General features: G+C 42.4%; 1 long non-coding RNA gene across 1 annotated transcript in view; it reads left to right on the top strand.

The window, feature by feature from the left end:
* The window catches only part of LOC146862375 (uncharacterized), an 81,420-nt gene extending 75,158 nt beyond the window's left edge, over positions 1-6,262 (top strand). Inside the window, exon 3 of the long non-coding RNA XR_014978434.1 lies at positions 5,902-6,262. This is a non-coding gene — a long non-coding RNA (uncharacterized LOC146862375). The remainder of the gene's footprint in view (positions 1-5,901) is intronic.
* The last annotated feature ends 8,386 nt before the right edge of the window (positions 6,263-14,648 follow it).

Below are 14,648 nucleotides of genomic sequence, written 5' to 3' on the forward strand. Positions count from 1 at the left end.
ACCAGCCGCAAATGGACAAATCAAGTTTGGATGCACCAAATGGAGTTTTCCTTATTTTCATTACACATCTGCTCTGTTACATGATGTGAGTTCCAATTAATTCCAAAGCCAGGATTGGAACCTAGGTTCTTAAAATGCAAAGTCAGTAATTTAATCCAAAATTACTTGCTTTCCCTGTGCCTCATAAGAATGTATAACATAGTTTGGTTCTATAGACCTTCTGCTAAGTTTGCGCTGTAAAAAACAGCAAAAAAACGACCAAAATTGGGGGGGGGGGGGGGGGTTCAGGGGTTGTAGAATGACCTTGTAAATTTGTTAGAACAACTCAAACACACTTCTCACTGGGAGAGTAACTTGACAGCCAAAACACGTCTTCGAACCAATAATACCTGAGTTTGCTAAGAACGCAGGGTTGATTTTGAACCAAGCGTACTAATATTTACATAGATTTACACTTATCCACATTGAACTTGAAAGAACGGCCACACATTGAAAAGCTGTATCTAAGGGCCTAGGGTCAAGGAGAGGGCAAACCATTGATTAAAGTATGGGTGCCATTAATGTGGCTTGTTGATCTCTCCTTGAAATCATCTCACTTGAGTCCCCTACCTGGGGACAGGTAAAGCTGTCCTGGGGGCGCCTCAGAGTCCTGATGTATCAAATAAGGCGTAGACCTGGACAATTTTCAGATTAAGAGATGGCAGGGTTTCATTCAAGCTTTCAGATCCTCTTTACCTGCTCCACCCAACAAACAGGCTAGTTGGGAGGCAGGGAAAGGCTTTCTTAATCACAAGACAAAAGTCACGTTAAATTATCTGTTTAACAGATACTTAGCACTTCTAGGAAACATGGATTCTCAAAATAGCTCAGAAACACTTTGCTTATTACCAAAAGCGGATCCATTAAACTCTAAAGCATGTCCTTAATGAATAAATGCTCTCTGTGCAATTAGAAACAATTTATCATAGCTTGCAGCAAGAAAACTCAAAGTGCAACAGTGTACAATAAAACAGTTTATAAATTTACAAACAGTGAGAGTAGATTGCTGAACAATGATTAATGCAGTGGTAACAGGCACCGTTTTCTGTGTGATTTAAGGTGGTCTCTCATGTACTGGCAGGGAGAGTCTTGTTAGTGTCTTACTCTTGAAAGTGAAATGTTCCTGGGACTTGCCCTTTCACTTCCCATTTGTTTAAAGACTGACATCATCTTCTTAATCTTCAAAAGCTGCAATCTGGTGCTGGGCTTGACCCTTTCTTTGCAGCAGCAGACCAGGCAAATAGACACAGGAGTTGTCACCATCTCAAACATATCTCTCCAGCAATACAGATTTCGCTTTTGCTCTGTGCAGACCCATGGCAGGGTGTCCTATTTTTAATATCGCTTGCTGTACTCACCTGCCAATCAGAAGGAATTCGCTTGTAACATTTCAGAAGGTTGTGACTAGTCTACCTCTGTGAACATGGGTGCTCAGTAAATCATAAAAATGTCACAATAAATGTATATGTGCTGGAAAAGTTTCCTAATCGAGGCATACATTAGAAAGGATTGTGACTTAACCGTTCCACGCTAATTTGAGAGAGAAACAATTATGTAGGTCCTCCAATTAATTTTCTCTCACTTAATAATTAGAGCAGTGAATGTCATTGTTTATAGGATAGAGGTGGACAGAAGAGCGGTCTGACGGCTAGAGCTGCTGACCTTGGTGCTGGAAACCTGGGTTTGAGCCTCGTGGTCGTGTCCACATCCTGTGATTCTGGGCAAATCACTTAATCTCCCCGTGCCTGAACGTGTAATGTAAATACGGTGCTCATGTAAAGCGCTCCAACACCTTCTGGTCGAGTTCGCGCTATATAAATCTGCATAAAAACATAGGCCTATGCTTCATGGTAATAACTTCACTAGATATTAAGCTCTGTAATAGCATATAACGTACATTTGTTATTATTCAGTTAACACAGAGTTAGTATACCAATACACGTCATTTCCTTCTTGGATGGAGCTTCGGGGACTCGCAGTGGATGTTCATAGCATACCATCGTCATGAATGAAGTAAATGTTTAGCTAAAGTCGCTTTTTATAATATAAATTCCAGTATTGTTAAGCAAACAGCTACAAAAATATATAGATTATTAACCATATGTTTTGATGTTGACGGCAGAAATTTCACTAGAAGCTACACTTCACTGTAGTTGTTTTTGGACTGAAGGGATATACTTTTCTTGTGCATATTGATTTAAATTGTAATAGTTCAAATTATCTATCATTTTGGTTGGCAGCCCTGAAGACGTTCCACTATGTGGGAACGGAACGCCCTGGCTTCATGTGTTTTTTGATGTGGAAGAAAGGATTTTTGTGATTAAAGATGAAACGAAATAAAAAATCATCAAATAAAAAAAAATCTGAACTTTTATGAGCATTGGACTCTCTGAAGACACTCTGAAACACACAGTAACCTGTGTATATGAATGAGAAAACTGCCTTCTTTAAGCAGTGACTCACCTTCGGATAACAAAATACATCGCAAGCATAGTTTACGCTGCCAATTAGACACTCGAATGCATTCTGAAGAATCCCTTTAATTACAACAAATTTAAACCACCACCTATGGAAGCAGCTTAGCATAACATAGGACCACTACAATGATACAATAAAGGAGAGCAAAGCTGTGTTACCTAGAATATATGTCAAGGGGAACCATATATTGTATGATGTGTTATGTGATCATAGGCAAATGCTGTAGTTTATTCTGTGCCATCATAATGTATCTTTTTCACATACTCATGGACACACAAGACATACGATTGTTATAGAAAATGCAGATGTCTATGCACATTGAGAAGATCCTTTCCAAAATGGTATTAACCTGTGATGAGTAATTTTGTCTTTTGCTGAAGCATAGGAATAACTTTTTATTAATACTGCTTTTTCGATCTACCTAGGTAAAACATTCTGTATAAAACTGATAAAGATTTGCAATCAGCAGAAAACAGGTCTACTGTTATCTCTTTTTGTTATAAAAAGTGTGCCTCCTTTATTCTGAACATCCTAGCTTTGTTTGGTAACGGGTGCTCTTAAGTAGAGGTGGGTGGAATTTGCGAAATTGACTTTGGCAAATTATCGTGAAATTTGCTCAAAATCTCCGCGAGCATGCGAAACTTTCGCGAAGACGCGGAGATTGTTTTTCCCGCCCGTTCGCAATGTGTTTTTGCGTGCTTGCGGGAAAATATATCTCCAACTTGCCCATGCGGTCGCTAATGGGCGCGGCCATCTTGCTCGCGATGCTTATTTCCTGTTCGCGATCACAATGACGTGTTCGCGATCGCAAACTCTCGCGGGATAGCGCGACCGGCTACCAACAATCCAACATCTTGTGGCGCGCGCGAACGGATAGGAAAACTCATCGTCGAAAGCAGGGACCCGGTAAGTCGCGACTGCGAGAATGCATTTTTAAAGCGCGAACAAGAAAAATACTTCCGTTTCGCGGCAGGTTGCGAAAGTTTTGACATTTTCGGGCGTTCCACGGAATGCGAAAATGTCAAAATAACGCAAATTCCGCGAGCGGAACGAAATTTACTGCCCAGGCCTACTCTTAAGCTTAGATTCGGGTCTGCCCGTCTTGCCACTATTGTGCCTCTAAAAGCTTCTATTTCCAACAGGAAGCAGCGCTGCACAATTGTTTTGTTCATTATGCAGGTTTTATATAAATGTGGCTCAACTATGCACCTTAACCCCTTTGCTGCTAAACTTTTCCCCCTGGAATTCTAAGCACTTTTTTGGCATTTGGGGAATTTCGTACTTACGCCTTCGTAACCTATTTTCATCACAAGGTATCTGCTCCAAATTTATGTCCTTTTTTCCAACATCATAAGGATTCTAAAGTTACCTAGATTTTGTGGATCCCTCGAGAGCGGATGGAGAGAATAACCAAAACATAGCAACATTTTTTCCCCAAAGAAAAATGATAGCATATGGTATTATCAAAAGGTTTGCTGTGCTTGGAACTACAGTTTTCCCACCTTTCCCAACAAGCACAGTTGTATCAAAAACATTTTTTTACCACAGTTTTTTAATTTTTTTAAGAGGTAGTCTTTTTTGCCTAATTATTGTGGTTTCAACATACTTGCAGTTTATGGTGGAAACAGATGCAAAATCCCTGGGTTATCCCAGATGAGCTTTACATGTTTTAAAAGTAGACACATTTCTGAGTTCAGCAAGGGGTCATTTGTGTAGATCACCAAGATTTTCCCAAATAAGCTAACTGTTGAAACAACAAATAATGGAAATTAGAAGTAAAATACAGCCATTTGGGACAAAACTTTCTTTTCACAATGGCAGATTTACAAAAGTAATATACTGTTACATCCACTAGACTCTTCTGGTCATGGGGACTTATAGGATTTGTAGGTTCTCCAAGAACTTGATGTACCCAGAGCCAACAACTCAGCTGCACCTTACAATAATTTCTCTCTGTGTACAGACTATACAGCAATTCGTATTGTAAACTAAAAGAATGACAATTAGATGAAAAGGAAACCTATTTATTTCTGAAATGTATACAAGATACTACGTTTAGGAACAGTGGTCATTTTTACACCTCTATATTTAGGTTTGCACAGCCTATCATGTGATTTAGAGGGTATTTTGTAAAATGTTTTCTCTCTTGCTGATTGGCTTACATTGGGGTGCCATATTATAATATTAAAAAACTACTATCTCCCAGTCTTATAACCCTTCATAAGGGGGGGGGGGGAGTTCAGCCCTGATGCCAAGTTGCTCATACCTTATGGGGTGAACTGGTTCAATGCCAATAAAGGGAAGTATTTCCAGTATCCACATGTTCACTTTAAAAAAATATAATTTTGGGGGGTTCGACGTTCTAAAGAGGAAATTAAAGTGTATATATATGTAAAGAACACCATCCATATATTTAAGAAACACTAACTAGATAAATATATTAAACAAAAGTAATAAGTCATACCTATTTACTAATAAACGCACACTATCTTTCAAGTACAGTGTGTCGGAAGAAGGCAAACATTCCGTGTTCGGCCGTCTCCAAACTCGTAAATAACTCTTACAAGTGGAACTATCCCCTCTAGAAAATATATAAAGAGGGGCAATGAAACCGCATGTTGTAGCCTACCATAATTAAAAATTGCGGTATAGAGCATACTAACAGCGGCCAACGTGGCTTGCACAAACATACCTCAACTGTTAGGATGTAATCAGGGGGCGGGCACCAAAGGCGCCTTTCAGTATCGAGTTTCACTGAATCAAGATCCCGATACTTGCATCAAACCCCTACAACAGTATCTGACAGCATATATGTATGTCCATTTGTTAATACACGGGCCCGCTCCAGGTTATGCCATAATGCACTACATTTTATAAGCAAGCATATGTGATATAAAATAATATTCTGAGCGTACCTATCAATACTTGTGGTCGGGACAGTTCACCCCCATAAGGGATGAGCAACTTGACATCAGGGATGAAACCTCCCCCCACCTTATGGAGGGTTATAAGACTGGGAGATAGTAGTTTTTAAATATTATAATATGGCGAGCATGCCGCCAACCAATTTTGTCGCTAAGACAGTTGGACAGTAACATAATTCAATTTTGTCATTTCTCTGAAAGTGAGATGTGTGCTTGATTGTACACGGGTGAATTAACTTTTTTGTCAACTCTGGAGAACCTGATAATAATTATGAGACATTAGGGAAGGGGTGGGTTTACTGTTTTAAACTATTGCCTTCACTCTGTATATATGGTTTCATCATTAGTATGGATTTTTGTACTAGAACTTATATGTAGGAACATTTTATTGTGATATTTTATTGTGATATAGATATGTGGATGTTTGATACATATTCACATACATTTTGTCTTGATACAGATATATATATGTCTTTGTGCTAAATCTAAGAGAGAGACACTTACCCTGGAAAGTCCTGATGAAGGTGGGGCATCATTTGGCAGCACACGAAATGCGTCGACGCCCATGTTGTTTTAAATTCGAGGAACTATTGAGTCTGGAATTTCCTATGTGGTTATGACTCTATCTGAATAGATTCAATCGAATTAATGTTTTTATGATGATTTTTTAAGATATCACGCGCCGTTGTCTCTTGTTGTCACTTTTTTTATGAGGATCCATTACACTCATGTTATATGAATTTGTGTTTTTTAATTTGTATCACTAATGAATGTTCACAATAATGGGAAACAAATAAAATCTTTTTGATGTTTTTATATGATTAATTGTTAGTCTATAAATATATTGGGCTTCTCTCCTGTTGATATATATGTGTGAGTATGACGTATATTTTGGATATATGATTGTGCGTTACAAGTGAGTTCATTCCAAGGGAAAATTTCTCTTACATTGATGTCATATTTCACCCAGCACAACTCAAGATTTTTTTTACAGTGTGGTTAACTGGTGTTTTTGGGCCATAGCTCAGCCACTACCCGGGAAAACTTACCAAACACATACATTTCAAAATCTAGATTCCGGGTAGGGTTCCTGGGTAACATGACTTGTGTGACTCACACCAGGTTTTCTTACTCGAAAGCCATTGTAAACCTCAAACTTTAGATGCTATACATTCGAATGGCACCCACACATCTCCCAGCATATCTGATTATCTGAGGGCTGTCCAAGGGTCCCCTTCTTGGTTGACCCGTCAATGGAAAATGCTGCTCTACATCGTGCTCTTCAGGACCCGGGGAGGTGAGACTGCAACCTCCGGAGCATTCCTTTCCTCCTCTCCTGGTGCTGTCTTGCTAATTGCCTCTGCCACAGCTGGGTGTGAACCTGGCCAGGAGTTGATGCCAAGATGGAGTGTCCTGATGGCCTAATAACCCTCAGACAAGGAGAGGCACCTGCTTTGAAAGCAGTGTGCTGAACGGCAGCGCTGCAGAGCGTAAATCGGAGATGGATTGGACCAGCCCCTCCACTAGTTGCCAGTGGTATTTGCAGGCTACATGAAACCGTCTCCCCCCTCTCCTGTTTCCTTCCATGGTGGCCATCTCAGACTGGGCTCACTGTGAAAAGAGGACTTTCTCTCTTGTATCCTTGGTGGCAGACACCTTTTCTTTTTTTTGCAGTTTTTATAGCATGTACTTGACCTAAAGGTAGTGCAACGCTTTACTTGAGGACCAGTTACAGTACACAAAGATATATTCATTTATGGAGGCACACCACAGGATAATTAAGTGATTTGGCCATAATCACAGGATGTTGAGCTGACATCAAGTCTCGGTCCTTGTTCCTTAGTTCCAGTGTCGGCAGGTCTTGCTGTTACTCCACATCCTCTCTTCTCTTGAATTTGTCTTCTTCTCTTTCTCTCCTGCATTTGTAATGGTTTTTTTGTGGCTCCAGGACAACTGCTCATAAGTGGCTTACTGCCCAGTTTGAATAACTGCCTGCGAAAATGACTTTCCATCCCTCCGTGCCCCTCTGGCTTATAGGGACCTATGTAACACCAAACCCATGGACACACATTCTCTTCACACTTCTGCCCTGGAGGGCATATGCTGCATCGAAAACCCAACCCAACCATACAACTGTTTTTTTGGAGATGTCAGGGAAGAGCCCACAGCCCTCCCTAGTGATCCTGATCATCAGTTCTGCACTTGAGAACCGGAAATAATGTTATCAACAATATTGAAGGAACTATCGGACATTGAACTCTGCATTGTCTTAGTGAACTCGACAGTGGGAGCTACAACGGTGAAAGTTCAGTTTTGGCGTTGGGACATAAACTCCTTCCAAACCCAGCTTACTTCCTTATAGGGTAGGTTGTGGACCTGAAATGCAGAATGAATGGTACCTCTGAATGGGGAAGCAAAATTGGGTGGCTGCACAGGAAAACCATTGACCTCGAGGATCGCAGGCGCACAGACAACATGTGTATTATAGGAGTCCCAAAAGGCGTTGTTCCTACAAACTTTCATTCCAGCAATATTGCAGCTCACCTATGACCCCCCAATTAGAGTTCCACAGAGCCCACCGTCTGCAGACATGCTTGAGTTCCTCTTCCAACCATTCCCGTCACATACTAATTTGCTGTACCTGACATCATAATGCCCTCAGGATCATCACCAAAGCCAAGGCACATGGACATATGAGAACTTATCGGACTTCTTTGCAGCTGACCTTTCTCACAACACCAACGCCAAGAGGAAGAGATTCCTTGCCCTTTGTCCCAGGCTGCATAAACTGGTCCTCAAATTTGGTTTTCATGAATCTGCTTTGATGATAGTCACAGTGAATGGTTGCACTTGTGAATTCAAGGAACTGGAGGATCTTCAAACGTTTCTGGAAACCAGCTTCAAATGCCGTGAATGGAAACTCACAACACAGAGGGATAAATCTAGGTTCCACTTGAGAACTAACATGCCTTCACTCAAGTGCTGATCTGCTCCTGACCCCCTCACGGTTACCCCAGGGATCTCCAGTGACCTCTCCATGCATTCTAAGAGATACATGGACCACTTGCTGCAGTGACCACACCTCAACCCCCACATAGTGGCGACCATCCCAAACGCTTCTCACAAATTGAAGGTCTTATTCCTCAACGTCCATGGGTTCTCACATTATGTTAAACATTTAAAAAAACCTCTCCTTTCTAGAGAAACAGAGACCAGACATTGTCCTCCTTCAGGAGATGCACCTGACTCCTACAGAATGTTACAAACATTGCAAAGATGATGATAATAATAAAAATAATAATAATAATAACAATAATAATAAAATATTAATAATAATAAAGAAGATTTATAACCCCTTCAGTGCCCGCCCCTTTCCCCGCCCAGTGCCGGCCGTTGCATTAGCGGGCGGGGTCTATGACGAGCTGGACTCGTCATGGGCACAGCGCCACCGCGGCCCATGACGAGTCCAGCTCGTCATGGGCACTGAAGGGGTTAAAGCGCACTGCTACTCAGAGAGAGTTCCGGCGCAACTCAGACAGAGAACCATCCTACCAAAATGCTTAGCGGAAGAGTCACTTTTTCAAATTCCACCTGAAGCAGTGCTCATCCTACAATGCACAGAAATGTGAGGGGAGAGCATTCCAGGCTGTGGAAGCAAGGTAGGTAAAAGAAGAGCCAGCCCATATTTTCCTTTTTATTCAAGGAACCGTGACCAAAAGAGCACCAGAGGAGCAAAGGGTTCTCGCAGGGCAATAAGTGGTAAATCTCTTAGCCGGATATGCAGGGCCAGTCTGGTGAAAAGCTCTAAGAGCCAGAATAAGGCCTTTAAACCATATCCTCTCTTTGATTGGCAACCAAAGTGGTGGTAGATCTGCTCTGGAAACATTTGTAAGAAGCCGAGCAGCAACATTCTGATTCTGACCCAACTGAAGCCTCTTCAACTGGTAGGCCCCAGTAAAGGGCATTGGAATAATCAAGCCGAAAGGTAATGAGAGCATGAATTACAGTTTTCTGGGTCTCCAATTGTAGTAAACACTGACATTTCTTTATAGATTTTAAAAGTCCAAAACACAAGCCCACAACGCCTGCCACCAGGGGGTAAAAGGTATCGAGATTGTCAAACCTTACCCCCAAGTTGCGCAACATGGAGGCCAGGGCAGGTAGGGCTGGGGTATGACTGGGCTAGAAATCACCATTCCACAGCGGGTGAGAACCAAATAAGAAACTCCCGGTTCTATTGGCATTGCATTGACGGTTACAGCACCGCATCCAATGGATAACTGCCGTCAAACATTACTGAAATCTGCAGAAAGCATTTGGGACATTCTTGTTCAGGGTAACAAGAAAGTGAGTGTCATTAACGTAAGACACAATCTGAACTCCAAAAGATTCCACCAAAATTGCCAGGGGAGTCAAGTTTATATGAATTAGCGTCAGGCTATAGAGCCCTTCCAGACACCCAGCTTTGAAGGTTTGGAATCCAAAGCATATGGAGCTATCCATACCGATTGGCGTCTGCCTGTCAAAAAGGAACAAATTCCGGCGGAAGATGATCTGTCCACACTGATATTTTCCAAACGGTGCACCAAAAAAAGAATGAGACACCGTATCGAATGCCGCTGATAGATCAAGGAGAATCAAAGCAACTTGTTTCCCCTTATCCAACACTAACTTGATTCCATCTTTGACCTTCACCAAGATGGTCTCAGTACTAAAACAGGGGCGGGAGCCTGATTGAGAGGGGTGTAACAGTTAGCCTTATTCCAAGTAACTGAACAGTTGACTATTAGTTAGCTTTTCCTGGGTCTTAGAAAAGCCAGGCAATAAAGAGGGCGGCCCAAAATTCAACAGATTTGATCAGTCAGCAGAACGTTATTTGAATAGCGGTATGAGCTTGACTTGTTTCCTGCAACTCTGAACCATAGCTGACTGGAGAGAGCCATTTAAAAGAGAACTAAGAATGGGATTGATGACCTTAAGACTTGGATGTAAGTCCCAGAGGGGCAGGTGTCATCAGGCAAGCCTACCAAGGCTTGTTCTGGCTCCTCAAGAATGATAGGGGCAAAGTCCCGTAATGACTCTCGCAGCAACATAGGATGACTACTGCTTGCAGAATTTAAATCACACTGTCAGAGGCAGTTGGGTGGGCTTAGAGTCGCTCACCTCCCCTTACAGCTGATGTGAACACCCTGATATGGAAGAAGTGCTTAACTATACTCCTCCACAAATCACTCCCCCTCAAAGTCCTACAGACTTTGTCCCAGAAGGCTGTTACATCTTCGTCAAGCTTATAATTTAGGCTGTGGCCCTAGTCGTGGGTCGGTGTATGCCCACATCAGGGGTAAAGAGGAGTTTTTATGTTCGATTACGGAACTCTTTGCCTCTATCTGCAGGGTACGGGTGCTGACTGGGGGAGACTGGAACATCACAATCGACCCCATATTAGACAGGTGAGGTCCACCTGACACTCATATTAGAGACACACGTCTTCTGATGGATTTAATTTAGGACCTTGCCGTTCTGGAATCTTGGCACCTATTCCACCTACAAGGAATGGATTATATGTTTACATCACTGGCATATGGTGTCCGAATCGGAATACATTTAATTTCTAATCACCTCCCTACTAGCGCAAAGTAGCCTGGGTGCAAACCCTGTGGTATGCTGGCAAGACCTGCCTTTGTGGCCCTGTGATGTACAATACAGGGCTTGCAAAGAAATGTGCTATCGAGACCAAGACGTGATTGGAATTCACAGCCTGTGCATCCACAGAGCAATACTGGAGAACCCAATCACATGCAGATCTCTGAAAGTTATTAAAAGTTAAATTCGACCTCAATGAGATATAGACAAAAGAGACTGAGACTCCACTCTTTCACCTTCATCAATGGCACTACGAAAGGGAAGAAAAAGCAAGACGGCTCCTAACCTTTCCATTGCACCAAATCGCAGCCTCTGGGTCCATCCTGGCAATCCAAACAACTGCTGGAGCCTTGGTCACCCACCCAGTGGCGATTGCTTACTGAGTTTCAATCGTACTATGAATCGCTCTTCACATCTGACCTTCACCCAGTGGTAGGTGTGGAAGAGGCTTTCTTTGATGGTCTGAACATTCCCTGCTGATAGGAGAGGAAGCTCGATCATTGAACTGAGCTATCTCTGAAGACAAGATTCTCATAGTAATTGACAGTATGGCTACCATCAAAACCCCGAGGGAAGACGGCTTCCCTATAGAATTCTATAAATTTACAAAACCCCTAATTGCCCTTTTGTTATCGTCAGTGTTTTGTGAAGCATTGGTCTCAAGTCACTAGAGCATTAAATTTACTATAGCCTGCATCTCCGTCATCCCTAAACTGGGCAAAAAACCCTTGATCTGCTCCAGCTACAGGCCTATCACCCTCATTAACGTTAATCTTAAAATTCTGGCTACAATCTGTAGGGATCCACAAGTTATCCACAGCCCAGCATTCCCCCAAGTCTCTTGACTTCACTTGTATGGCTGGGCCTAGCATCTACGAAAGGAAAGGGCCCAAAACACAATATGGATACATTACATTTTCCTCTGAAAACCAATCCTATTTTTCAATTTGGGCAGATGTAGATTTTGGGCTCTAGCTCAGCCGGCACCCTGAAAAACCTACCCATCTTGTATATTTCTGAAAACTAGGCATCCGGAGGAGTCCACGATAGTGTGACTTGTAAAGCTCTAACCATGTTTTCTTACCCTGAAGCCCTTGCAAACCTCAAACTTTCTTTAAAAACACACATTTTCCACACACTTCGGTGAGGGAAACTCTGGAGTATGTGAGAACCACAAATGTCTTACCTCCCAGTTTTCCCCCAGGTCTCCCAATAAAAATCGTACTTCATTTCTGTGGCTGGAAAAGGCTCAAAACACAATATCGACACTCCAAATTTTTCAACTAAACACTAACCCTTTTTTGCAATATGGGTAGCTGTACATTTTGGGCCCTCGCTCAACCAGCACCTAGAGACACCTATCAAACCCATGCATTTCTGAAAACTAGGCGTCATGGAGAGTCCAGGGTGGGATGGCTTGTGTGACTCTTGCCAGATTTTCGTACCCAGATGACCTTGCAAACCTCAAACTTTGGCCAAAAACACACATTCTTTCCACATTTCTTTGTGGGGAAACATCCAGAATATGTGGGGAGTAGCAAATGTCCTACCACCTAGCATTCCTCCACGTTTCCTGTTCAAAATGGTACCTCAGTAGTGTGGCTGGGCCCACTGCTGGTGACAGGAAAGGGCCAAAAACACAACATGGACACCACATTTTTACACTGAGACTCAACCCTTATTTTGCAATTTGGGTAATGTGGATTTTGGGTCCTAGCTCAGCCAGCATCTAGGGAAACCTACCAAACCCAGGTTTTGTATCTCACATGGATCCCACAAAGGTTTCTTACCCACAATGTACTGCAAACCGCAAACATTGCCTAACAACACCCATTTTCCTCACATTTCTGTAAGGAAATGTTCTGGAATCTGCGGGGATCCCAAACTGTCCTACCACCTGGCGTCCCCCCATGTCTCCTGATAAAAATTGTACCTCACCTGTGTGGGTAGGCCTACTGCCTACTACATGAAAGGGTCTAAAACGAGCTATGGCAACATCAACAAAAAGTATAGCTGTGGTTTTTGCCCAGGCTCAGTGGCCACCAGGGAAACCAGACATTTCTAAAAACTAAACAACCATGGAAGTCCATGGTGGTATGTCTTCCGTGGATCCCATGATGTTTTTTAACCCATAATGCCCTGCAAACCTCAAACTTTGCCGAACATCCCACATTTTCCTTACATTTCTGTGACATAAACTTCCAGAATCTGCAAGGATCCATAAAATTCCTCCCATCCAGTGTTCCCCCACTTGTCCCGATAAAACGGGATATCACTTGTGTGTATGGGCCTAGTGCCTGTGATAGCCATGGACCAAACAAGGGTCAATAGGAAACTCTCCTAATTATTAATTTCAAAAACATTATTTAATGTAAGTAATTGTAGGAATATAGATTTATTGTAGTAAACATGTAATTTATTAAAAATCACAAAAAGTCACTAAAGCAGATGTAAACGCATTGAAAATTATACAAAATAATAACAAATACATTCATGTTTTTAGAATTGAATTTACAGTATACAAATATTGTCATACTCTTTAAAACAGTTTTTTACTTCTTTTTCCGGAGGATTTCCATTTGTTTCTATGTTGCAAATTGTCGTTTTTGTTTTGTTTGGGCCATCAGCTTTCTTTACTTTACGAAGTAGAGGTACTGCATTCAGATAAGAAATTTGTTGTTTGAAATATTACTGGTATATAGTGGTACTTTATGATAAGGAAAGGATATTAGAGGTTAGAAAAATTGTGGACATTATGGATTGTTTTTGTGTGCTGTCATGTACTTTTGTTTTAAAGGTAACCAATATCAGAGGTGTTTTATTGTTTAAGTAGTTGTCCAGGGACATTTTTTACTTTTTGGGGGAGGGGGGTTAGTGGATGGAGGAGTTTAATAGATAGCAAAACACACACGATGATGGACGGAATGTTGAACATTGGCAAAACATTCACCCCCAGTCACAGATCTGGGTTTAATCCATCATTATTTTGCTCAACACGCCACCCCAGTTCAGAAATGGCCATATGCAAATCAGTCTTGACCCTGTGCCTCATGGGAACAGTCCAGCCCGAACTGCCAAGCCATGTCTTCCCTGGACCGGAATCAAGCATCCTAGGACCGGTTTCGGGGTTTCACCCCTCTTCAGCCAGGATAGCTTGACTCCAGTGGCGTAGTGAGCACGGGACCCACGTCTGGGCATACCCTTCCCACATAGGGCGAACAGCAAAACACACAAGATGATGGACGGAATGTTGCACGTTGGCCAAACTTTCAACCCCAGTCACAGATCTGGGTTTAATCCATCGTTATTTTGCTCACCACGCCACCCCAGTTCAGAAATGGCCATATGCAAATCCGTCTTGTCCCTGTGCCTCATGGGAACAGTCCAGTCCGAACTGCCAAGCCATGTCTTCCCTGGACCGGAATCAAGCATCCTACGACCGGTTTCGGGGTTTCACCCCTCTTCAGCCAGGATAGCTTGACTCCAGTGGTGTAGTGAGCACGGGACCCACGTCTGGGCATACCCTTCCCACACCTGTGTGGGTAGGCCTACTGCCTACTACAT

The sequence above is a fragment of the Triturus cristatus genome, chromosome 2_2 (assembly GCF_964204655.1).
Source record: "Triturus cristatus chromosome 2_2, aTriCri1.1, whole genome shotgun sequence".
Taxonomy (NCBI): Eukaryota; Metazoa; Chordata; class Amphibia; order Caudata; family Salamandridae; genus Triturus; species Triturus cristatus.